Source organism: Dermacentor albipictus, unplaced genomic scaffold (assembly GCF_038994185.2).
Source record: "Dermacentor albipictus isolate Rhodes 1998 colony unplaced genomic scaffold, USDA_Dalb.pri_finalv2 scaffold_59, whole genome shotgun sequence".
NCBI lineage: Eukaryota > Metazoa > Arthropoda > Arachnida > Ixodida > Ixodidae > Dermacentor > Dermacentor albipictus.
In genome coordinates, this window is record NW_027225613.1 from 202,844 (window position 1) to 227,367 (window position 24,524).

General features: G+C 44.4%; 1 long non-coding RNA gene across 3 annotated transcripts in view; it reads left to right on the forward strand.

The window, feature by feature from the left end:
* Positions 1 to 24,148, forward strand: part of LOC135921643 (uncharacterized) — a 53,618-nt gene extending 29,470 nt beyond the window's left edge. For 2 of the 3 annotated variants that reach the window (XR_010570565.1, XR_011510177.1), the window contains exons 2-4: positions 21,906 to 22,136; positions 22,312 to 22,413; positions 22,602 to 24,148. This is a non-coding gene — a long non-coding RNA (uncharacterized lncRNA). The remainder of the gene's footprint in view (positions 1 to 21,905; positions 22,137 to 22,311; positions 22,414 to 22,601) is intronic. The other variant, XR_010570564.1, reaches the window with a different exon arrangement.
* Positions 24,149 to 24,524: the final 376 nt, after the last annotated feature.

Consider the following 24,524-nt stretch of genomic DNA (forward strand, 5'->3'; position numbering starts at 1 on the left):
TGACAAATCGACCAGCTTGGGTTTCGTCCACTTTAGTCCTGCCAGGAATCAGTGATCATGGATCAGTTTTTTGTCAAATGCAGGTGTCGTATGAAAAAGCAAAATCGAGTGCATCAAGAAAGATATATAATTACTCGAAAGCTAATACTACAGAAATAGACTTAGCGTTAGAAGCTTACTTTCCGCTTTACGAGGCCTTGTCAGAAACTTGCAGTGTTAATGATCTGTGGCTTAGTTTCAAAAACAAAATGTTAGATTTACAGGAAAGGTTTGTTCTTTCATGGGTGCAGTCGCCAAGGCGTTGGAAGAATAAGCCGTGGTTCAATGCTGATTTACGACGCCTTCATAACAAACGCCAAAGAACGTTTAAAAGATATAAGAAGAATCGAAACCCCTTGACGAAAACAAACTTAGAGGCGGCTAACAATGCTCTACAGATGGCTGTTGCAAAAGCTAAAAAGGGCTTCCTTGACTCCTTCTCGTCAAGGTTCCAAAAGAACCCAAAGGAATTCTGGCGGTACGTCAAACGCAATGGTAAAGATAATGTAGGCATTCCAACCATAGCGCACAATGGCCACATGATAGACGGCAGTCTTGAAAAAGCAAACTCCTTCAATGATTTTTTCAGTTCGGTATTTCGGCCCAGCACAACTTGTGACATCCCTCATCAGCCAGTTCAGCTTAATCCTATGGCACCCATAGAAATAGATGAAAGGGGAATTACTGCATTACTTCAGCGACTAGATGCGACCAAAGCTGGAGGCCCTGATGGTTTGTCCAATGGCCTTTTAAAGTTGTGTGCCGAATCTGTATCTCCTTTTTTAGCTCTCCTATTCAAGAAATCTTTGCTCACTAGTTCTCTTCCTGTAGATTGGAAGGTTGCCTGCGTGGTCCCTATTCATAAGACCGGGCCTCGGGAATTGGTCTCTAATTACCGTCCTATATCCTTAATAAGTAATGTCTGTAAAACTCTAGAGCACATCCTATACACGAACATAATGAATCATCTCAATCCTTTGTTAAATCCAAATCAGCACGGCTTCCGGCAAGGGAAATCCTGTGTTACACAACTAACCGAGTTTGTTCATGAGGTATGCGAAGCTATGGATCGTTGTAGCATCATTGACTGCATATTCATTGATTTTAAAAAGGCTTTTGACATAGTAGATCATGGTCTCTTAGTCCACAAGTTGCGTTGTTTAAATGTGAATGAGAAGGTTGTAGAATGGATTAGGGAATATTTATGTTTAAGGTGTCAGTATGCCACAATAAACGGAGCCAAATCAAATGCAACTTCCGTCACGTCAGGCGTCCCAAAGGGGTCAGTTTTGGGACCGTTGCTTTTTCTTGTGTTCATTAACGACATATCAGAGAATATTACTTACCACATGCGACTCTTCACTGATGACTGTGTGGTCTACAGAGAAGTGAAAAATTCCCAGGATTCGCTTGCTTTGCAAGAAGACCTAAATACATTGCACCGGTGGTGCGAACAGTGGCACATGAATATAAATTTGCAAAAAACAGTGCACATGTGTTTCACGAGGAAAAAGAATGTACCTAATTACGTCTATAACTTAAACGGCCACTTATTGGAAACTGTTCTCGAATATAAGTATTTCGGTGTGTACATCACCTCAAGACTATGTTGGCATCGACATGTTGATTATGTTGCTGGGAAAGCTTGCAAAATGTTGGGTTTTTTGCGCCGTAACACGAGAATGTTTCCGCAAGACTCTAGGGATTTACTATTTAAGACATATATTAGGTCCGCGTTGGAATATGCTTGTACTGTATGGGACCCGCCGACAAAGACTGACAGACAAAAGTTAGAAAGAATCCAGAACTTAGCGGCTCGCTACGTTTCTGGGAATTATAGTAGATACATTAGTGTGTCTGGCATAAAACAGGAATTAGAATGGGAACCCCTTGAAGTAAGAAGAAGAAAGTTAAGGCTTAATTTTTTTCATAACAGATGTTACGTTAAGATTGCTATTCCTAGGGAGAAGTACATTTTTCATCCACACTACAGATCCGAGCGGGTTGATCATAATCGTAAAGTGCGTGAATTCAGGTCAAGAACCGACATGTTCAAGATGTCGTTCTTTCCTCACACTGTTCGAGAATGGAATACTTTATCTTCATTTCTTGTTAATATTGCTGACAATAAAGTGTTTGCATTTTCATTGTGACTGCCATTGTAATATTTTTTCGTTTGTACAACCCCCCCACTGTAATGCCACTGTGGCGCTGTGGGTAAATAAATAAATAAATAAATAAATAGATACAGTATTACTTCGTTAGAAACTTTCGCTTGGCTGAGAGGATAGACATGACTGTAAACAGTGAGCAGCCGTTAAGGAGATAATGAATAAGAGCTTACATATTATTTGTTACCTGAGGCGTTGTGAATATTTAACATTTCCGAATGCACTATAGAAGGTAAGTCTATCACCAATTCTTAGATCACTATATGCTCTTCGCAAAAGATGCAGGTTCCATAACTCCATATATTTGGGGTAAGATGGTCTGCCAAGTCTTTAGGTGGCAAAATATCCGAATGCACCATTTTAACGATACGTGCTGGAGTACCATGCTCGTAGAATTCCGTTTCATAGCGTTTGTAATGCCGGTTTCTTATTACATTCCAGAAAGGTATCAGTGTAACGATCAATAGGAAAAATCAGACATCCACCCGTTCGTATCAATTGCTACAAAGAAAACCGATACGGGTTCCTCGTAAAAAAAGCGTCAGAGTTGAAGAAAAAATTGCCGACGATTACGTTACTTCCTAATGCGAAATTTGAGCGCAGCAAATAAGCTGTTTCACCTTTTCGATAGATTGAGGCAAAGAAATCGAGCTAAGCTTCCACAACGCGTACTCTTGGATCATCTCGACGGCGGCGACGGTAAGCTTCTGCTTCGGCGGCACGCACCTCTGGATTCTGACGGCGACGGCGCTGGGCCTCTGCACTGGCAGCTCGTTTAGCAGCAGCAGCAGCAGCAGCAGACGGAGGACTTCCATCGGTCGTCTCGCTCATGGCTCAGAAAGAACTGGCAGATAATTTCGCAGTGGCGAACGGCAGCGGCAATTTCGGCTCGGGCGGTGCACATATACAGATCCGCCGCCACCGATCTGGCTCTCTGATTGCCACCGCACAGGGCGAACGGCAGCGGCAATTTCGGCTCGGGCGGTGCACATATACAGATCCGCCGCCACCGATCTGGCTCTCTGATTGCCACCGCACAGGGGTTGCATTGGAGGAGGAGCGAAGAAAGGAATTAAGTTCGAGCCGGCGCTTTGACAACCGGAGACTCGCAGGAAGAGGGGGGAGGGGGGCGGCGTGTACACCCAGCGGCAAACAATGGGGGCAGAAGCGCGCGCAGCAAGCGGACAACACGATAAAGGGAGGAGGGAAGAGATAGCAGCGACTGACTGATGCCGCTGACGCCGATAGTGAGTCAACCCCAGCTGCGGAGTTGGTTTCAGGGACAACGCCGCCGATGCCGACAAAAACAATATGATACCCTCGCTTCCGCAGCGCTAAGAACCAGGTCTACCGTGGGAAGGTGGTCACGTATTCGTCGACGTGCCGGGGCCTACGTGAAATAACCGGCGTGTCGGCAACTGAAGAGCACCCTATCCGCCACACAAGAACAGGGGGGGGGGACCCTTTCCTCCTCTTTCTGCATGGCGGCGACGGTGTTCTATGCAGTCACGTTATCTTGACTCTCTAGCGGCGTCAGCGGCATCCAGCGGTATCAGTCGGTCGTTGCTAGCGCTGGGGGGATGAAAGGGGGGCGGAGCTGGTTACGAGGCCGACGACAACGCCGACGACGACGCGAAATCCAGGAACGGACGCCAAAGAGCTGGGCTCTAAAATTCGTCCTGGTCCGGGACTCGAACCCGGGATCACCGCCTTCCCAGGGCAGCCGCTCTAGCATCTGAGCTAACCAGGCGGCTAGCAGGTGGCAAGGCGAAGTCGAATTTGTCGACAATACGAAGCAAATGCACGTGTTTGACGTAGTAGTTCTGCGGAAACCCGCAAGGTGGAGACTCCAACTTGCGGGTTTCCGCAGAACTACTAGGTCACTGCATGAAGTCACTGATATGAAGCCACTACTTGAAGTCACTGATGATATCATCCGAAGGTATGTTTCTTACTGAATGTGTAACCAGGGAAATCTTCCTATTATAGTCACTTGGATTACAACGCAGCCCGGCTTGACATCTTTGTCCTTACCGCTGCCTTTTCGATATCATATCCGACATTTTCCTTTGTGTTTGCCGATAATAGTATAATCTTAAACATGCAAAACATTATTGGAAATTTTTTCATACTTCTAAACTTCAGGAAATTCTCAAACAATGCCCTAGCCCAAATTATAGACCAATGTTTGCTACAACCTCTAGCAGTAGCACTATGTGCACACGTTTAAGGAGGGCTGCGCACGAAGGACATCGCGTTAAGTTTTGCAAATGTGGTGCAATGGTGCTTGCCCGTGTTTAATTTGTTTCTGTGTTTGAGTCTACTTGAATTCAGGGATCTCTGCTCGATACTCCATAAATAGGCACTCCTTCCACTACATTGTCGGGCCCGGAAGCGTAAGGTCCTGTTTGCGAGCACAGTTTGCAGATTTTCTCATTGTGCAGCAAGAGTTAGCATGGTACAGTGCACGAGATAACATGGGCGGCAACGCTATCAAAAAAGCAATGTTGCTCCAAACTTCAAGAAAGCTCTTTCTTGAGCGGCTTTCTTTAGTGTACACCGCATATTGAGGTAAAGAAGCTTACTGTAAAATTATTAAAAGAATGTGCAGATTAAGGTTGGGCAAAAAAGGCAAAAAAGTTTCGCTTTCGATCACACTTTTGTTTAGCAATGGTTGATACACACTTAAGGAAGGGTAACATGACGATGTATGTTTTAATGATTAATTCCCTCAATACAATGGTATTATAATCCCAACGATATCCACTGAGCGGTTCCTAGGAATACTTCTTAATAGTATGTAGATTCCTAGTATATTACGAAGAGTGCACAACGACTATCACATGCCGGTAATCTTTGCTGATAGTATGTCAACGGTGAGTAGACTGATACTTTTACTAGGAAGGAAGTTAAAAATAAAGAAATAAATAAATAAATAAACTGGCAAGAAGTCACTTCACTCTAGCTCTGCGCATCTCACCATGCGACATCTGATAACAGCGCGCCACTAGTAACGATGACGAAGTTTACACTTCGCCACAGTTTCTGGTACGAACTTAAAATGAAACATATATGGGTATACCTATCCGAATAAAACACATCTGCTGTGCATTTGCGACAGTAACAAGTATCCTGTTGTATAGGCCACCTCAAGACTGTTCTGTAATACTAAATATGCCGAAGGGATGCCGGGGAGTAGTAATATTTCGATTACTTCCGCTATATTACAACGTTGTACCTGATACGAAAATGAACCTAGCGAGAGGCAACTAAACACGCTTCGACAGGAAAATTCAACTGCCAACCGTATTCGTGTGTGGACACAAAACTCTCCATACGTGGGCCGATAACGAAGATAGTGCAGCGCCAGGCCGAGTCGCGGCGGAGGCGAGGCAAGCGTTAAGCACTCCCCATACGAGCACCGACCCCGAAGATAGTACAATGCCGGGCCGACCCACGGTGCAGGTGCGGTTCACCATTAAGAGGAAGCTTTAGCTCGGGCCCAACTCCGACGCGGCCTATTCAAATACATGTGAAACTCAAAAACGTGTTTTTGAAATAACCCCTAGACCGATTTTAATGAAGTTTCTTGCATTTGAGAGAGAAAGTTAAATTTTAGTGACTGTTGCAAGCGGAATTTCGATTTAGGTCCTGAATCTTCTTAAAATAACTTTTAAAAAACTCGAAAGTTAAAAAAAAATAGACGAACGAAGTTTGCAAATTCATAACTCTGCATCAAAAACAGATATCGCATTTCTGTAAATGGCATCCATTAGACCATTGAAAGCGGACAAATTTCATGTCATTTTATATTTTACGTGAATTTGTTATGTTGTTTACAAAGGTTCTGCAAAGGCTGTATTTCCATATTACTTAATTTTTTTAGATTCGGTGTATAGCACATCAATTTTGTCCGTTTTAGATGTACCATTAGACGCATTTCAAAGAATTCTATTATCGTTTTTCGTTTTAGAGGTACAGAGTTGTAAACTTCATAGTTTCTTTTCTTGAAAATTTTCTATTTTGTCAAATTTTAATAAAAAATGAAGGACCTAAATCAAGAATTCGAAAGCAACGGTCACTAGATTTTAAGTTTTTTTTTAAAGCAACAAACCTCGTCAAATTTGGTGCAGTGGTTGCCGAGAAAAATGAATTCTACTTTACATGTATTTAGATAGGAACACCCGAGCTAAAGCTTCGTCTTAAGGGGCCCACATACACAGTTGCACTAGTCATCCTTCTTGACAGAGTGGAAGAGCATTTCGTTTTTCTCAGGGCCGGATAAAGTGACGGCTTATAAGTATTTACGGCAAAATCCACGTGCATTCAGGCACTCAGATTTTCGGAAAGAAATTTTGCGCTTTACCACTATCTCTGCACATATTATACCCTATATGATAATATCGTTTCTTGATCCTCTATACTATCCTGTCGCAGGTGCGAGGGTTGGTTGCGGCCCTCAAATGCCATGGCCAATGAGGAGGAACGTAAAGTTAAGATTCCTTTCGACTCTAGTGGATAAAACAATTTCACTGCCCTCGATTTTCTTCTGTTTTCTTTAGGGAGGGGGGGGGGTGCCTTCAGCTGCAGCACTTCTCGACACCCTCGTATTTGGGCACTTGAGCTGCAAACGCAGCAAAAGGAAGCGTACACGCTCGGGTGTGTCGCTGTTACCTGCTCTCACTCCAGGAGCATCACCATTGATGAGGCAATACGCATCGATAATGTCAGGCTAAAGGAGAATGCAGGCTAGAACATTTAGTGCAGTGACTTCGACATAGATATCCGTGCTTCTCAGAGTGGGCGCCGCACTTGGTAATCAGCATACAAATAGTGCGCCCCATCGCCCCCCTCCCCGCTACATTGAACCACTCAACTTTAAAAAATTAAAAAATAACGTTATACGATAGAAAGCACGGAAAAAGATGAGTATTTGCCTGGCATCTGGTGCTTAGATGCTGTCTTTTTTTTTCTATTTCATCGCAATGGAAAGTTTATCTGAAAGATACGTAAACGGATGTAAAGCAACCATACAGGTCTGATTTTGTTGTAGCGCAAGCTGAACGACAAGGACAACAGAAAGGCATAATGGACGCACACAGCGCTAACTTTCAACAATACATTTATTTCCATTTCTCGTCGCTCAAATCATACGAAGCTTGTGAATAAGGGAATCGCGAAGATGTGTTCCATTGAAACACTGAAGAAGTCATGGCAGCACTTAATGCGCGATAGCTGCGGGCGGCAAGCCTCAAGTTTAACCAGCGCTGATTACACGAGCCACTTGCTTGTGTCATTCGCAGCAGAACTGCTTAAGAAGGCGCAGGAAAGCAGTTCGGAGCAAATGGATGGTACAAGTATCGACCTAAAGAAAAGAAATGTCATCAGGCTCTACACAGATTGGTTCTCCCACAAAATAAAGAAGATTGCCGGAAAGAGCGGCATCAACGTTGTTATTGCGGCGCCTAATAAATTGGTTAGCCTGTTGCAGAAACACAAGGCCAGAAAGAATCACAGGTACCGCATGCGAAAAAATAGCATAAAAAGAAATCCCATGATTGCATCGTCGGTGTGGTATTCCGCATTCCTCTCGAGTGTGGACGATCCTACGTTGGTCAAACAGGCAGATGCATAAATGTGAGGCTACGAGAACATAATAACAAAGAAAACAATATGGCTGCTGGTGGCTTTCCTGGCTCATTCCTTCCCCGCAGTTGATGGTCGTGGCTTGCCTCGTAGTGCCAGAGCATTGTCAGTGAAATGAAGAGTTGGCTCTGTGTTGGTTCGCGAAGGTTTGTATCGTCCAGGACGCGTGGACAGTCCGTCGTGTATGTCCTGTGGCTCCTGTGAGACACTTGAACACCTTATATTGGAGTGCCCTGCATTCGTCACACAACATGCGCTGCTAATTAAGGAATATGTACTGATTTGACTCAAGTGTACGACCCTTGATGATCGCCTGTTTCCAAGAGGGAGTGTTGCTCAACGCGACCAGGCCCATCGAGCCTTGCTAAGCTCCATGCAGAAAACTGATTTCGCCTCCCGTTTATAGACGTCTTTTTTCGGGTTTCTACTTTCTTTTGTCCTTGTCTCTGTCATTTCTTTGATTCGTATTCCTCTCCAATTTCTTTGTTTCCCATCTTCTTCTTCTCTTGTCCTCTTTTCATTCCCTCCTCCCGAAAGAGTAAGCATGCATTGTGTTCCTCTCGGTGGCAGTTGTCAGCTTGCTCCCTCCCTGTTTCTCTCGTGGGTTCGTATGGTTCAGTAATAATAATAATAATAATAATAATGACGTCCATTGCCAAAGGTGCTAATGCAAAGCAAGATTTAAAAAACAGTCACCAAGAGTAGAAGCAGGCGTGAGATGACGCGCGTGATAATAGAAGCTAGGTGCATATCAACTTTTGGTGACACCTGCATCATAAGCCTTCCGTTTTATTATCTGCAAAAGAGCTGGACTATTTTTGTTCTCGTTCAATGTGTACATGTCCGTCAGTCTTTGTGGTAAAGCGCCTGTGCGTGATTCCCTGTTTCTTTTTTGCTCATATTTTCTGAAATTTTACACGTGTTGTGTGAAGTTTCCTAGGTATAATTACAGCGACGCAACCTGAAAATATATTTATTATTGAAGGTTAGCACTGTGTGGTCCAAAGTGAGCATTTCTGTCGTCCTTGTCGTTCAGCTTGCGCTACAAGAAAATAAAATATGCCGTAGCAACAAGCCCCCTCATTTACCAGACAGGGGTAAATACTAAGGGCACTAGATTACCTTGAAGTCGCATTAGAAATAAATATACAAGACGACACAGATGCAAAGAGCGCCATCAATAAATTAACTATGAAAAAATACTTCGGTACTTCACAGCGCACAGGCAGGGTGAGCCTTCGTATGAGTGACCATTTCTTAGGCCAGAGCAGTGAACGTGCTGTCACGAATGTGGCAAAGGAATAGTTCGAGTTGTTTCGTGCGCTTCGCCGCAAACTGTGCAGAAAGTGATGCATGCTGTTTCACTCCGATTGCCCCAATTTCTTCGCCAGCACAGCTGACAGCTGGGTAAATGATTTTCCTCAGTGAAATTAAGGTGGCGTCCATTGCGCAGTCTAGGACAACATATCATTAGGATCCTTCCAAGAGAGCTCGTAGTGGCACCAGGACCGAGTGAGCCATGTCACGTGCTTAAACTTTCTTTGTTTCGGTGGACAGTAGTAAGGCATACGAAAGATTATAATGTCTGACTCACAGGACACCGTGCAAAAAAGAAACCCTACGTCTAGTGAGATGCTGGGAGGAAGCATGAAAAAAGAGAGTGCACGGCCAGGAAAGTTGCTCTCGAAAACATGGGAACCAGACAGCGCGGTGATAGGGAGCTGTCTCGACGGGGATTCCAAAGTGATTACCCATTTGCCGGTGACAAGTTTGTTATGACGGCACCGCTATTGTCTCCATCTATGTGGCGGCTGCTGCTGAGGGAGGGCGGGACCCCTTCATCGGCATGGCGGCGACGTGTGACGCTTGCTGGCGTCGCAATACGAAAAGCAATTGCCGCATAGAAACTACGTAGAAACTACACAAAAGGCTTCATGACGCGCACAGCCGCCGAGATGGCGACAGCTTGACGGCTCTTCCGGCTGCCTGGTGTTGGAATTTCCGCTAATTCTTTCCCTGATTTCTTCGTGCACGACAGTGATGGGTTCTGGTCTCAAGCAGCTACGTCCTTTCAGGCGTGACTACGATGCCTAATAACGGGGACACAAGCGAACTTTTAGGATTGTAGTCATAGCAAACGTTCAGTTTCTGAATATTGTTGCAAGCACCTCTGCGTGCCTTCTACATTTGACAAGTTTTTGTAGCTGTTGCCATCATCATTTTTATATTTCTGTTTCACTTCCTCAGATACTTCCTAGTAATACTTCACGCATGTTGAAGTTCAACAAGTTAAGGTAGTTCTCTCCCACAACAATAGTCATCAGGGCGAGTTATTAAAGTGCCGTAATAAAAGAAAAAGGAGGGCAACCTGGACAGAGACACAAAGGAAAGACGACGGTACGAGCGCTTACACAGAACTAGTTGCTTTCCCTTGAATACATGCATAATTGGTAGAATAGTGAAGAGTAAAGAGCATAGTTCACTAGGCTGTTTAAAAATGTACAGAAACTATTCAGAGAACACTACGAATGGTTTTCAAGGTCGCATATTTTTGACACCAAATGAAACTGTGTAATGGCTTTTCCGTACATATTTTTTTCCTATCAAATGTCTCAACAATTTCAAGCGACGTCTGTTTATTATGCCTAGCCATGACAACTGTGGCATGAAAATCAGGATCAGAGCATAAAGCGAGGCCATGTGCTGCCAAATGTGAATGGGAAAATGACAAGGAATTCTTGTATTTCCCTCGGTCGCGTTAATACATCGACCACGTTTGCCCGCGAAAGTCGTGCCACACGTCACGGGAATCTGGCACACTACTGACGCACTCCATGACACAAATTTGGTGACGTGCTTCACCCGGAAATCTTTGCTTAATTCTTCCTTGGCTCCAAGGCAATGACTGCAGCTGAATAAGTGTGTATTGGCAGTGGCGAATACAGTAATGATGATTTTGTACATACGCCACTGTTGTGCGTTTTTTTTATTACTGATTGGGTGCCCATATTTTTCAGCTATGCGTTCATAATCGACTGCCATGCATACGTAGGAGTTTACTACACTCCTTACCTCGTAAACTCGTCACCCTACTTTTAACGGTCAAAGAAGAAGGAGCGACAAAGGGGAAGGAAAGACAGGGAGGTTGACTTGGTCAAGGGTACGTGATCAAACAATGATCAGTTATTCCCGTAGCATGCTCAGGTAGTCATAGAATACAGTGTCGGGCTTCGAAACTGCGTAGACAACGTAAACTTCACTACGACGTCCTAATTGCTTTCCCACCACCTTTAGTGTACCCAACTGCATTGCTGCCGTCGAGTGTTGTGGCATAAAGTGACTACGTACTTCGCCGTCGTGAAAGCCGCTTTTGAGAAAATGGTGCTTCGACTGACAGGCAAATGTAGACAAGGCTCGTCGGATAACAAAGTACGGCGTATTCCACAACCTACACGCTATGGCAGCTCCAGCAAATTTTAGCCAACTTAATATAGCGAAATTACAAACAAAAATCGAATTTGTAAATGGTAGGCAAGGAATACTAGGTGTCATATGAGTTCCCAGCTAACATATCACAGGCCCTCTCAGTCTGTGCTTTGTCATTTACAGGATGATTTCCTTCAGGGTAACGAAGTTTGTGAAATTTCTGCTTCTTGCAAAAACCTTTGTTCCCCTGGTTGTTTCTCTTTTTGCTGCTGGTCAAAAATAACGCAACCATAAACGTCACGCACACTATAGCGCGTGGTTGTTAAACACGTCCAGGTTTTCGAGGTTTGCGAGAATGTGCCTTAGCCAAGCTGGAAACAGGACCCACGTTTTAATTCGCGAAAATTCAGTACGCCTGCGTCTGGAAATGAAAATAACTTGGGAAAGCGGCTGTACAGGGTATATTCAAATAACATTTTCACACACGTCCATTTCCCTTTGAGGTGCTCGTGCCTCAATACTCGGCGTTATTACAGAAGACAACGACAACCCCCTCTCGCGTTCATACCATCATCTTCATTAATATTGGGGTTTCATTTAAAAGGAAGATCGGGGAAGCCATGGCTTGTGTCTCGATTCGTTGCAATCGGTGCCGAAACACTGGTTCGAACCACGGTTCTACAGAACGAGTGTCGCCACAAAAATTGGTCGCCCTGACACCCAAAATGAGCAGAACATTGACCAGAACCTCTACTTGGCAAAGAATTCTATTAAATTATTAACCTATACGACACTCGTTCGTTTGAAAATGGAGTACGCGTCTTTTATTTGCAATCCGCATCAGTCGTACCTCATAAACAAGATCGAGTCAGTCCGAAACAAAGCAGCCCGCTTCATTAGGAAAAATTACTCACGAACGTCTAGCATCACTAATATTAAAATGTGTCTAAACCTCCCCTCGCTAGAAAATAGAAGACTGATAGAACTTTTTCCCCTTTTCACCAGCTTTACCACTGCAGGTCGTCTTTCAGAGCAGGCCACATCAGGCCCGCCCATCGTCTCTTCCCGCGCCTTGAGCATCGCTTTAAAGTTCAGCCCGTTCTTGCGCGCACTAACTTCTTAAGTCACTCGCCCCTCTTTCTCGCAATATATCCCTGGAATATGTTATCAAATGAAATCGCATCAGCTCGAAGTCATGATGATATCCTAGCAAAACTAAAACACTATTTTATCGTACTCACGTAGGATTCTCTTGCTCATTCGTTCTAGGCGTCACTGTGTTATTGTGCACATTTTCTTATTTTACTTTTTCTTCCTCACCATATCTTGATGTTCTTTGCACAAATGACTTTGCGTTTCCACCGTATTCCTTGTGGCGCATAAAACTTTCTCTGGCTTTGTTATTTTATTGTTTCATGCAGTATCTGCTGGTTTGTGCACCTTTCCAGCAGGCATTTTTCTTGTATGAAGTAATCAAGTAATGTTGATTTTGTGTAACACCCATTTTAATGCTATAGGTATCTTTAACGTTAAGAATGTGTCGTAGTGATCTCACTGTATTTTTTCTCCTTCCCTGTTTTTCCACCTGTTCTTTTTAAAATAGCATGCATTATCTGCTTCAATACATATACTATAACTATCAGTGATTATCAGTAACACCCGGATGTAATGTTTATATGGGCCTTAAGGGCGCTTGCATAATAATCTAAAAAAAACATCGAATGCGGGCGTGTCTCGCCACAGCAAAGACGACGGCTTCAAGACCCATGACGCCGGCATAGGTAGTGCCATACTTAAGCCTGATCATGGAACCGCAGCACTCGAATCCATCGCCTGTGTGCCTGCTGATCTACTGCGCTTTCATCGCGACGATCACTGCATGTTCGCCAGGCCGGGGGGCTGTGTTTCGTCAGTTTGGACCATCCCTTAGAGGAGCCAGTGCCGTAGCAGTAGTATCATCGAATGCATGAGCCACGCTCAACATTGACCGTAGACTTCAATCAAGTCCACTGGTCGAAGCATTGGCTCCCGCTTTTAACTTCGTTTTGCTCGTCGTCTGAGGTAAGCATGAAAGAGGAGCCCCGCGGCAGTGCGCGCCTCACGCATGACTCATTTCGATGGCGGCAATGTGTTGTGGCCCTAGGCTGATTAAATGCTAGAGCATTAGCGTCGACAGTCATAATTTGATATGCTCTGTCGCACTTTTCTTCTTTCAGCTATATGAGTCAGTTATTAAACTTCACCGTTGTATGTCTTGGACGTTTGAATACTCAACAATCACTGAAAAAAAATACTGAAATAATGTGTTCTTCCTGGGTTTTTCTAACTACGAAATTAAAGCTGCCGAAAGGCTAGGTTATTGACCTGTTGTAATAGAGCGAATTTCGAAGGTAAATAAGTTTCAGGAAGCCTAATGAAGACATATCCACGATGACACCTGCACCCTGTGGGACAAGGTCAAGTACCTGTTCTGCTCAACATTACAAGGCTGCCCTAATCGTCATGCTGACGCCCACGGAGCAAACCAGAGCCATATTTCACCTTTTTAATTTTGGTATGAAACTATCAAACTCTCATTACGCTTTTTATGCCGTCTTGCATGATCATCCTTTCATTGGCCTTCTTGGTCACATTAGTACGCGACAAGTGCTGGGGCTCGAGAAGTATCAGCAGCAATACATTTTATTGTTTAATGGCATTACATCTCTGTTTCTGTTAGTTCTACGGAATCTCCATCGAACTGTATAAGTATGAAGGCAAGGTTCATACCAATGACTTGAAAGACGGAAGGAAAGACGCGAAAACCAACTGAAAGGTTATTTATTACGCACACTGTTTGGCTATTCTATGATTCATTTCTCTACGAGTCGCTGTTCCCCTCATTGCAATTTATTACACATTTGCCTTCTTTAATGTTGCACCTTGATGTTTCCTCGATCATCCTGGTACAGCCATTAACATTGTGACCATCGACTGTGCGTATTCGACTATTCAATTTCTCATCTGGCTACCATAAGAAAAATTGAGAAAGGCAAAGAGCACGCATTGCGATTGAATTGGAAGACGCTTTGTTGGCAGCAGCATCAACCCATTCTGTTTGTGCGTAATAATGCGACAAACACGAAACCTTCCCAGGAAAACAAAAAAAGAACAATCCGCTTCTTCGAACAACCGCAAAGCATTTATCCAAGCAGGGTCTTTAATTCTCAGCATTCTTCGTTGCGGAAGAAATCTACTGGCACAGTCTTAAGCTTGGGGTGCGTTGAAAACGTCACCCGAAACGGGTGAATTAGTGAGCTCACGTGGGCCAGTCATTCCTCTCTCTGAAGTCTCTGGCTTAAGAGAGTGTCAACTCTGCCACCGATGTAGAAAAATTCTTCTTTTGTTGTGCTATGCTCACTTTCTTTATGTTTACCTCTCTCGCGCCGGCTTTAGCTGCCGACTTCGCGACAGCTGAAGACAATGGAAAAATCGATTAAGCTACGTACGGGCTCTCATTGCACTTTGTATAAAACTTCGTGTCTCGTGGAAAGCTTAGAGTATTTGCGAGGTTGTGGGATGAGGTCGTGTTGAAGCATTCTTATTTATATAGCGTAATGTACGCCACAAGCAATGCGTGTCGTGAGGGCATGCCTTGCCACTGGTATGATCACCTATGTATCTGCGCGACCGTGTGAATGTACCCTGCAAACTTCTGAATGTCTCGTTCTGTCGTAATGGTATTTCAAGCATTTCTATTTCACTCCTATGACATTAATTAAGGAGTAATTTGGTTGTTTAAAGGTAACGCTTTCTTTGCCTAGTTGACCTGGGTACCTTTCTTTCAGCCCTCAACGCAGTTGCTGATTATGGGTATAAGTCGGTACCTCGGCAGATATATCTGTCGATATACCGAGTGTTTCAGCGGACACTTTCAAACATCGATGTAATAGTTCTGCGGAAACCCGAAAGGTGTATAGATGTAATTAAGGGAAAATGATACATCCACCCAATAGCAGCAATTGCTACAAAGGACACCCAAACGGATTCTTAGAAAGAAATGCCTTGCAGTTGAAGAAAAGTTCGTCCTGGTCCGGGATTCAAGCCTGGCACCACAGCCTTTCTGCGGCAGCCACTCTACTACCATCTAAGATAACAAGGCAACTAGCATATGGCACTGCGAATTCGAATTTGTCAACAACGCGAAGCAAAGGCAGCAGTTTGAAGCAATAGTCCTGCGGAAACCCGCAAGGTGTATAGAAGTAATTTTTCGAGTCCCGGACCACGACGAATTTTTTTCAACTGCGAGGCTTTTCTTTCGAGGAACCCATATGGGGTTCCTTTGTAGCAATTGCTACGATTGGGTGGATGTCTCATTTTGCCTTAAGTAACTTTCAAGCATTCTTAAAGGTTGCCTGAGGCCGGTAGCGCAAGTCTAGTTCATGAAGTTGTCTACTCGAAGCAGGGGACACTACTTGCACAAGCAATGGAAATGCAGAATCGAAAAATTACCAAAAATTATTTACTTTTTAACGCATTTCTCCATGCCTGATATTGCAATTTACAAATTCTAGCCGTGGAGCTGGCAAGGAAGATCGACTTGCAACGAATTTTCAGGATGACACCAGTTTTGAGATTTTAATTCCCGAACATTGCGGAGAAATGGAATGGCATTCCAGTTACTTTTGTGCTTGAATGCGTAAAACGATGTCAAGTAAGTAACTGGAACGCCATTTAATTTCTTGGCAAAGTTCCGGAATTACCTCGAAACTGGGGTCATCCTGAGAATTCGTTCAAAGTCGATCCGGATCGCCTTGCCAACCCCACGGCTAGAATTTGTGAATTGTAATATGAGCGGTAGGGTAATTAGTTAAAAGCTTAATTAGTAAATTGTTGTTAACTTGTTGATCATGCATCTCAAATTTTTGTGCAAGTGATGTTCGCCTCTACGAGTGACCAGCTCATGAACTAGTGCTATCCGCCACAGGCAATGTTAAAAAAAAATGATAGTGTTTTCTCAAACATCCGGTATACTTTCAAAGGTTACATGCGCGGCGAACGCCAGAGCCAGTATCGCCTATTTTAATTCCGCAATAATTTATCTGATTTGTTCATTTCCCTAATTTCTATGATGTACCTATTGGGTATACGCCGCTGTGATATAAGAGGTTCACAATCCTTACATATAGAGCTAGATAGATATGTGACATTGACTGTGAATTCATCTGTCATCACTAATCTTCCCTTCAAGAGCATCAGACATAGCTTTCGTTTATCGAGATTGCTAAGAACATATCCCTAATTCTGCATCCGTCAGGATTAGTCTCGGCATACCTTATGAGTGGTGCAATGCATTAAAGGTAGAAATTGTATGAGGATCATGTTGTAACCATTGTGGAAGATGAATACACACTTTCGTTTGTGGTGGCGCACGCAGTATCGGATGAACATCAACACTATTTTTAGCATTGCTGTTTGTTTACGCCCACAATCTTGACAAAAGTTTCGCTCCACATAGAGTCCAACATATGCGTTCGAAATGCCGATTTTTAGCGTGCGACACGTGATTGCTTCCCGCAAACCCTTATAAATGTACTTTTCGCTTGCCTCAAAATTACAACAAATGAGCTCCGATGTTTTGTTTTCTGAATTCATTCGGTGCCAGACACGATGCAGTCAATCGGAGCACTGTAAAGCACGCACTTCCCTACTGCGGCCTGGTAAATAATCCATAAGCGCACTAAGATATTACTTTTCGGGAAGATATAACGAAATTAGAAAGTCAGCGAATGGAGCCACGCATATTGACAACACACACCACAAGCCTCTCCTGCTAATTATTCTGAGCGATAATTACGTCCATTTGACGCATAAAAAAAGCGATTTTTGTTGGTATCGTTTCACGTTGTACGCTCGACGATTGTATGCAAGTATTGTCAGCGGTGTGTAGTTGTTGAGCTTGTTATATACCCGATTCGTGGTGCAGTCGACGTGTGAAAATTTGATTGAGTGCTCAGCAGTATGGCCTTCTTTCTTCGCTGTTTATTTTCTGTCAACTTGAAGTATTTATCCCTGTGCCACTGGTTTAGATTCTACGTATTCCGGGCTACACCTTGAAAGCAGTGTCTCGTTTATCGCCGAATTTTGTTGACTCGCTATACTGCATAAATACATCCTTTGCACGGAAATTCCAGTTTTTTTTTTATCACATCGCCCAATTCTGTGCCATCCTCGACTGCAATGCCCTTCCCATGGTACCTGTTCTGTTATCTTCACAAACTGTCCGTCGTCTGCTCCACGCCTCACATGACCCGCGAAACTCCACATCTTTCTTTTTATTTTCGTACATCAAATACAAACTTTTTTCTCTCTCTCATCCGTGCTATCAGCACTTGGTGTGTTGCATCCTTGACTTATTTAGATGGTCCAACACCCTTCACCTGGCACGCGTGCGTCCAGAAGCACGAAACTGCGTCAGAATGTTCCAGGTACCGCATGGCTGGCGTGACCAAGGATCATAACCACATCCTTTATGTTCGATAGGACAACGCCGAAGCCATCGAACTGCCAGGGCGGATCCGAGTGTGCCTGTGTCCACTCAGCCACACAATTTATATCTGGCTGTAGGAGTTATGGGTGTTATTTTTTCTGCCGAAATTGGCCCTTGGCTTGCTGTTACTGTCGCGTAACAAATAAAAAAAAAGAAGTGTCGTGGTGCTCCGCTTCCAGGAGGTTTGTGGCGTGGTGGTGGTGTGGGTCGATGGCGCCTTTTATTATTTGACCACGGGGAGTCACCGATCTGCGCGGCTGCTTCGCTGAGCTGGAAATAACAGCGCGCGTAATTGCTCGCTCACACGAAAGCGGGAGGGATACATTTGCCGTCCGGTGTACAGAGGTGGAACGTTACCGCGTCTCTGTTCGAAAATATTGCCTTGCGCGTTTTGATGATTCTAGCCGTGCCCGTAGTGGCAGCGAACCAAATGACCGCAAGCGACGCGATGCCCGAATACCTCCTAGCCTATCGTTGTGATGCATTTGCTTTGCATTACGCTTCTCGGTCGAATGCCTGCAAATTGGGGTGATACACATCGTTGTGGAAACTTCACGGCACTAATGAAGAACAACAGGAGCTACCTATAGGTTATAAAACGAGCCTTTCTTTTTTTTGTTTCTTGCAAGTTATTGTTACCGAGAAGAGCACATGTCGGGAAGAAATGGGCCGATTGTGCTTCGTAGTTCAGCACCCGTTGCTTCTTGCTCGGCATAAGCTGGTGTCCGAAAAGGTCTTTTGACTTGGGATCGAGTCGGAAGTTGGATCGAGTTGGAGTTGAGTTGGGATCAATCCGGGAACGAATCAGTGGTCAAGCGATTTCAAAGTGAGCATCGACCAATAGCGGCAGTATTAGTCGATACCTTCAATACATAGTGCCTGCAGCTTTAGTGCAGATGCACCTCAGGATGCTGTTTGCCGCTGCTGTGTTCACCTTTCGCTTCAGGTGCTTGTCTTGAGATTTACTTGTTGGGAAAACAAATCCTGACAATATATGCACCAGAAAGAAAGGCCCTGAAAATCTTAGAGCTCGCAAAAAAATGTTTGAGGCTTCCTCTAATCACGTTGGAATCTCTAAACGCATCGAGTAGTCGGGTTCTCGGTAAGCACCGTTCACAGTTATAGAATTCAAAGGATTTGAAAGTTACTGGAGGCAGGTACGTTTTATGTTTGCTTATCATTCCTTATGACGTGTAACATCGGTGAGATTTCCTGGGCGCCACCAAAGATGTCTTATTTAGGAAGAAGTTCGCTAAAGGATACAGGTGGCAGCTGTTTTAAAGCGAAGCATTGTTTGCCTACAATTCCTTTATTTCACCTGGGTTGGTCGGTCCGTCATGCAGTTGATTCGCATTCCCTACAAAATTTAATCACGTACGGCTGCCATATTCAAACCTCGGGTCTTAAGCGCAGCAGCACGACTCTCTAACCATTAGGCCGTAGCCACAGGTACAGTGCTCGCGTGTCAACTGTATCGCTTTCAGACGGTGGCCGGGTGCAGATTACGATGATGATTTCCATACTAGGTTAGATACCCACAAAGTGCAACCTACCAATCAAAAGGACGCAGATCGAACGTACATGTTGATATCCATGTGCAGCAAAGCTCCAGTGATACGGGTAATTATTCGCTATACGACAAATAGCAACGCATACAATTGTGTTCACGTTCACCCCGCGGCAACGCGTAATGTCATGTAATGCCAATTGGTGCGCCCCGCAAAGGTAACAACTCTAGTGTCATGCACATTTTATCTTTATTCACAACACCGCTGATACATGCTATGCCGAAATCCCAAAATTAAAGGAGGCAGATCTATACGGTGCACCAGTGCTTCGCCGTGACGCTTCCTTGCAAACTGAGGGCTGAATACATAGCGCTGGTGAAGTCATGAGTACTCAGCCCACTTAGACTGGGACCCCAAAGCAGACAGATCTTAAGATAAAGCCCGTAAGACCGCACGTGGCCGAAGTATAACGCCTACGCGGGGAGTGCTATTCTCTCCCCCGGTGTGACACGCGCGACGGAATACGACGGGCTTTCTCCCTTCCGCACGCGAAATTGAGCCGCCATCGTCGGACTGTCCGTCGCACGCTTTCACTCGTACACGCAGTGTGGGGCGTGCAAGGGCGATGTTATCCCAGTACGTCTGTATCGCAAAAAAAACCTGCGGCAACTGGGAGAGGAGGTCAACCCGGCGTGCCTCTGCCTACCCTCGTCCTCCGCAACGCTTCGCCTCATTTGACCTTTCTGCCTTCGCTCAACGTTACCTACACTTTCCTCTAAGTGGCGCTACCTTGCCGCGCACTTGATATCCTTGGCTCTTTCCCTCGCGTGATTTTCTATACCTGCAGGCGCCTTCCTCGTTCGCTTGCTTCGCAGGTTCAGACAGACGGTGCAGTTTTGAAGAGCTGAACAGTTGCGCTTACCCGTTAAAGCCTCCCTCCACAGTGCGCGACCACATTTATTCAGGCGTCAAAAACTTGCTAGCAAGTTTCCGGCTCTTGTAAACTTCATGTGGTGCTAGTCTGAAGTTTTGTACCCAGATGCTGGGCTTCTGCTTAGGAGCCTAAAATCGTTCCCAAACGGGAAGGAACAAGCAATAACGCAGTGAATCACTTTATTACCTATCCGGGACATTGCGATTTCTCATACAGTTTTCACAAAGACAAATTCAACGTTTTCCAGACGTCAGCCACTACGGGTGCAACAGTGCTATTTTTCACCAGCGCTGTTTAAATAAGTTGTTAGAACGAAAACAAACAAACAAGTAAACAAATGCAGCTGTTACATGTACATACTTTGCATAATAAATATATTACTGAAAAAAGAACAGCCGGTGATCCTTTCAAGGAATTATGATATCTACAAAATTACTTTTGTTTTTGCTTGTTTAAACCTGTCGAACGTCGAGGGCCATACTGCGCACGATTCGCACCGCAAGAAATATGAGCGCACGTTCAATAACAGAGTGTGCAAAGACTGCGTTAGGAAAGCAAAGCGACGTTCTTTGCAGATCTTACCGAGAGCCGGCGTCATAGCTTGACTCTGCACACACTGTCTCTGGACAGTGCAAAAGCCACCTGTGGGGCACTCTGTACGAAAGCCGATACAACGTTGGTGCTCCGCAATCTGAATTGCTAATGTGTTTGAGGTGGCAGCCTTGTCACCACCTCGACGACTACGCCAATATGGGATCAGGCCACATTCCTAGCATCACCCCTCCTCCTGTTGTGAGCGTTCGCTTTCATTGTAAGGAACAAACAGGACGAAGAGAGAGAGAGAGAGAGCAATCATCGAGGGGCTACCGCTGTGTCGCCTGGCTCCGAATACCAGAAAGACATGACATACCGAATTCCCTCGGCACGCTTGGACGATGACAGCTGGGTTTCATCGATTACCTTTATTATACCGGAGCTGGTTTCCTCACGTGTTTCCCCCCTTTAGTGAAATATGTCTTGTGCTGTACGTCTTCGACTGGTGTGTGACTTCTAGATGAATAGTTTTGTTCTTTAGCTGTAGGTTTATTAATTGAAGACTCATATCGTTCAGGAAACTGAATATTCAGAACTCTTTGGTGCTGCATGAGCAGATGCAAATCTTCAACATGCATCCGCCATAACCCAAAGGCGTATTCCGGTGCTTAACAAGGCTCATAGAAGAAGAAAGCTTCAGCCACTTGAAAGGATGCACGAGTACATGTACCTTTCTACTGGCTCCCGATGGTACAGTGGCCACTATGAGCAAATCAATAAATAATTATCGATTTATATACTTGAGAAGGCACCCGAGGAAGTCAGCCGTTTATTGCTTATCTAAGTTTACTCAACTCATGTGATCATTGGCAATTTTTCAAATTTTGATGCTGGTTTTAGTAACTTCTGCTGAAATTGAAGTCCAGGCTAGAAGTTGAGAAGCAACGGGCATGGCCGTAGGAACATAGCAGCAATAGCATCTACTTTTGCGCCATTCTTCGAGGGAGGGGAATAGGTAACGAAATTGAAAGAGCGAGATAAATAAATGTTTGTATAAACTAGCGATAGAGACAAAGGTATGTATCTTCGCCCTCACGTGGGCGGCTTCCTCATTCCAGCTACCCGTGGGCTGTCATGCCACCTTGGCCCTGTCCATCAACTGTCGCTCGTGATCTAGCCGTGAGCGAGAGAGTATGGCCTCACACTGTTCTTCTTCGTCCTCTTCTGTCATCTCGCCTTCGGCTGCTCTTTTGATCACCCGTCTTTGGTTCCTGTGAGGGTCCCGAAGGCCCCGAGCACTCCATTATTATGTGGCGAAGAGTGCCCGGGGCACCGCAAAACTTGCAGAGGTACGAAAATGGCGTTGGAGGTTTCCTACGCAATAAAATACCGTTAACATTGCAGTTGCAGCCTCGTTAGTATAACTGTGTCGTCTCTGTTGAATGTCAGGGGAAGTCGAGGGTACATTCTTCGTTAGAGTCTATGGTACTGTACAATAAATATGTATTTATGCATGTCTTCCAGCCTCGTCGCCGTTGTTTTCCCGAGGACGAGAACCGTTTTCGGGCTGTGGCGTCGGCCACTTCGTTCCCCCACCAGGAAGCCGTGTCCCAGGGTCCAGACAATGTATGTCTCTGAAAAGTTATTCATCTTTTCGGCTAGAGCTTTGTGTGACTATGTTCAGTGCTTTATTTGAGACTTTCCGAATTTTTTTTTATTTTGTAATTGCGACATGCTGCTTGCGAGCCGCTGGTTATCACGGCGTAGTCGGTACGTGATTCCTTCTTATTTCGCTGTGTCTGGGTCTTTTGCAGGAGAAAGAAAATGACAAGTGATTGAAACTTCGATACACAAGAAACCGTACACCACAATCAGCAGCACTGACACAGTCGTTAGCAGGAGTTATCGTCTTATTGAGAATGATGAACATTGCGCTGGACAGTGAAACCACTTGCAAAACAATGTTTTAGATTCTTACTTGAATCAACTTTCTCACAATAATAAGAAAAACAGAGCGCCAACCAAATTTATTTCTTTCTGTTATGGCATGACTTCCCGACCAGACGAGATTTCTTCGGAGTCTTGATTTGATTCAAGCTTTCTTATATTCTAAGAGTGTCTTGGTAGTTGGAGACATATGATGGTTATAGGACTTCACTTTAGTAGAACTGATCTCGTAAATGTGGTCAGCTCATGGCCATCAAAGATAGCACTGCGAAAGACATTTCTTGCACTGAAACATTGCTTGGAAAAAGCAAGAATGTTACATGGTACCCACTCACAGGCCAGAATTATGTATGTGATACACACTTTTTGACGATTTGTGTCCATGTGCGCATATTGTGTAATAAGTGTTATAGTCTTCTGCGTGCGTCCTGTGCGACGAATGAGCCCTTGACTGCCGTGGTTTTCTGTGTGTGTGTGTTATTCATATCTGCTTGCTTCATCCAGCATTCGCACATGTCTTACCAATCGAGGCCTCGCGTATGTGCGACGGAGTCTGTATACGCATATATGCAAGTACTTGGTATAGTTCTTGGTGCAACTTGTATTTGACTTTTGTCCTTGCTGCAGCGTACCTATGGTTTAGGCGGTTTTTCATAACTGATCTCAGCTAACTCGGTTCTGTACTTATCAAACACCTGATGGTTCATCATATCTTCTAATAGTTCGTCTAATATTACTATGTTATCTACAAAGCTGTAGCAAGTAATATATATGGGGTGACTAAATTTGTTTCCTTTATTATATTTCTTTACAAAACAAGACCTATACGCTCATGCTTAGTCTCATAAACTTTCTTGGAACACATCTAAAGAAAAGGACAGTGAAGTTCTCAGTCTTCATACATAGTAGAATAGGTTCGAAAACTTTTTAACAGTAATACAGACGGCTTCCACAGTGGCGAACTTCAGGACGATTAGCTTCTCGTGGCTCTCTATAGAAAACATGTGCCGGACATTTGTGCTACCTTGAGAGCAACAAAAACGGGCTAACAGTTGTAGTGCCTAGCGCTCTGTGGACTGTGCATGGTAGTGAGACTAAGATAGAGAATTACCAGAGCTATGACATAACGATGATGACGTACTTGAGAACTATGACAGCCAATGACGCTACCAAGAGCAGAACCCCATGTAGAGTGTGTACTGGATGAAGACGACAGCCCTTGGCACTACAGTACGACGGCGATTGCAGGAGAGGTAATACAGCGACGTCAAAACCCATAGCAAGAGCTGTACGGGAAGAAAACGGAGCATCGCGGGATTGAGAAAGACTCTTATGCAAGGTTCTACGTTACTTTGAAACTTTTGTACAGAGAAAGTATACATAAATAGGAATAAAACATTTATCTCCCTGTGCCATGTACATATATTACACGTGGCGTACATGTTCACTATATGCAAGTTATATATATATATATGAGATGCACTCTCTTGGTACCTTGCGTCACCGCATTTGCCGTTGTTAACGTTGTAGTTGTTTCTTGGGCTTGTATTGCGGCATCTGCGCTAGCTCTTAGGGCGATGTTTTCAGTTGCTACTTGCGATTAACTTCGACTCAAACGCACTTTCACAGGGGCGTGGCGGGGCTGAAACAACAACAGGAATGTTAACCCGTTCTTTGGTTCATTTTATGCTTGCAAAGATCTATCACTAAATACTGGCATTGTCCTTCTTTTTGACCTGAGGCCATTTAATTTAAGGGTGACAGTATTGAGAGGCAGGTAGTCATTGCGC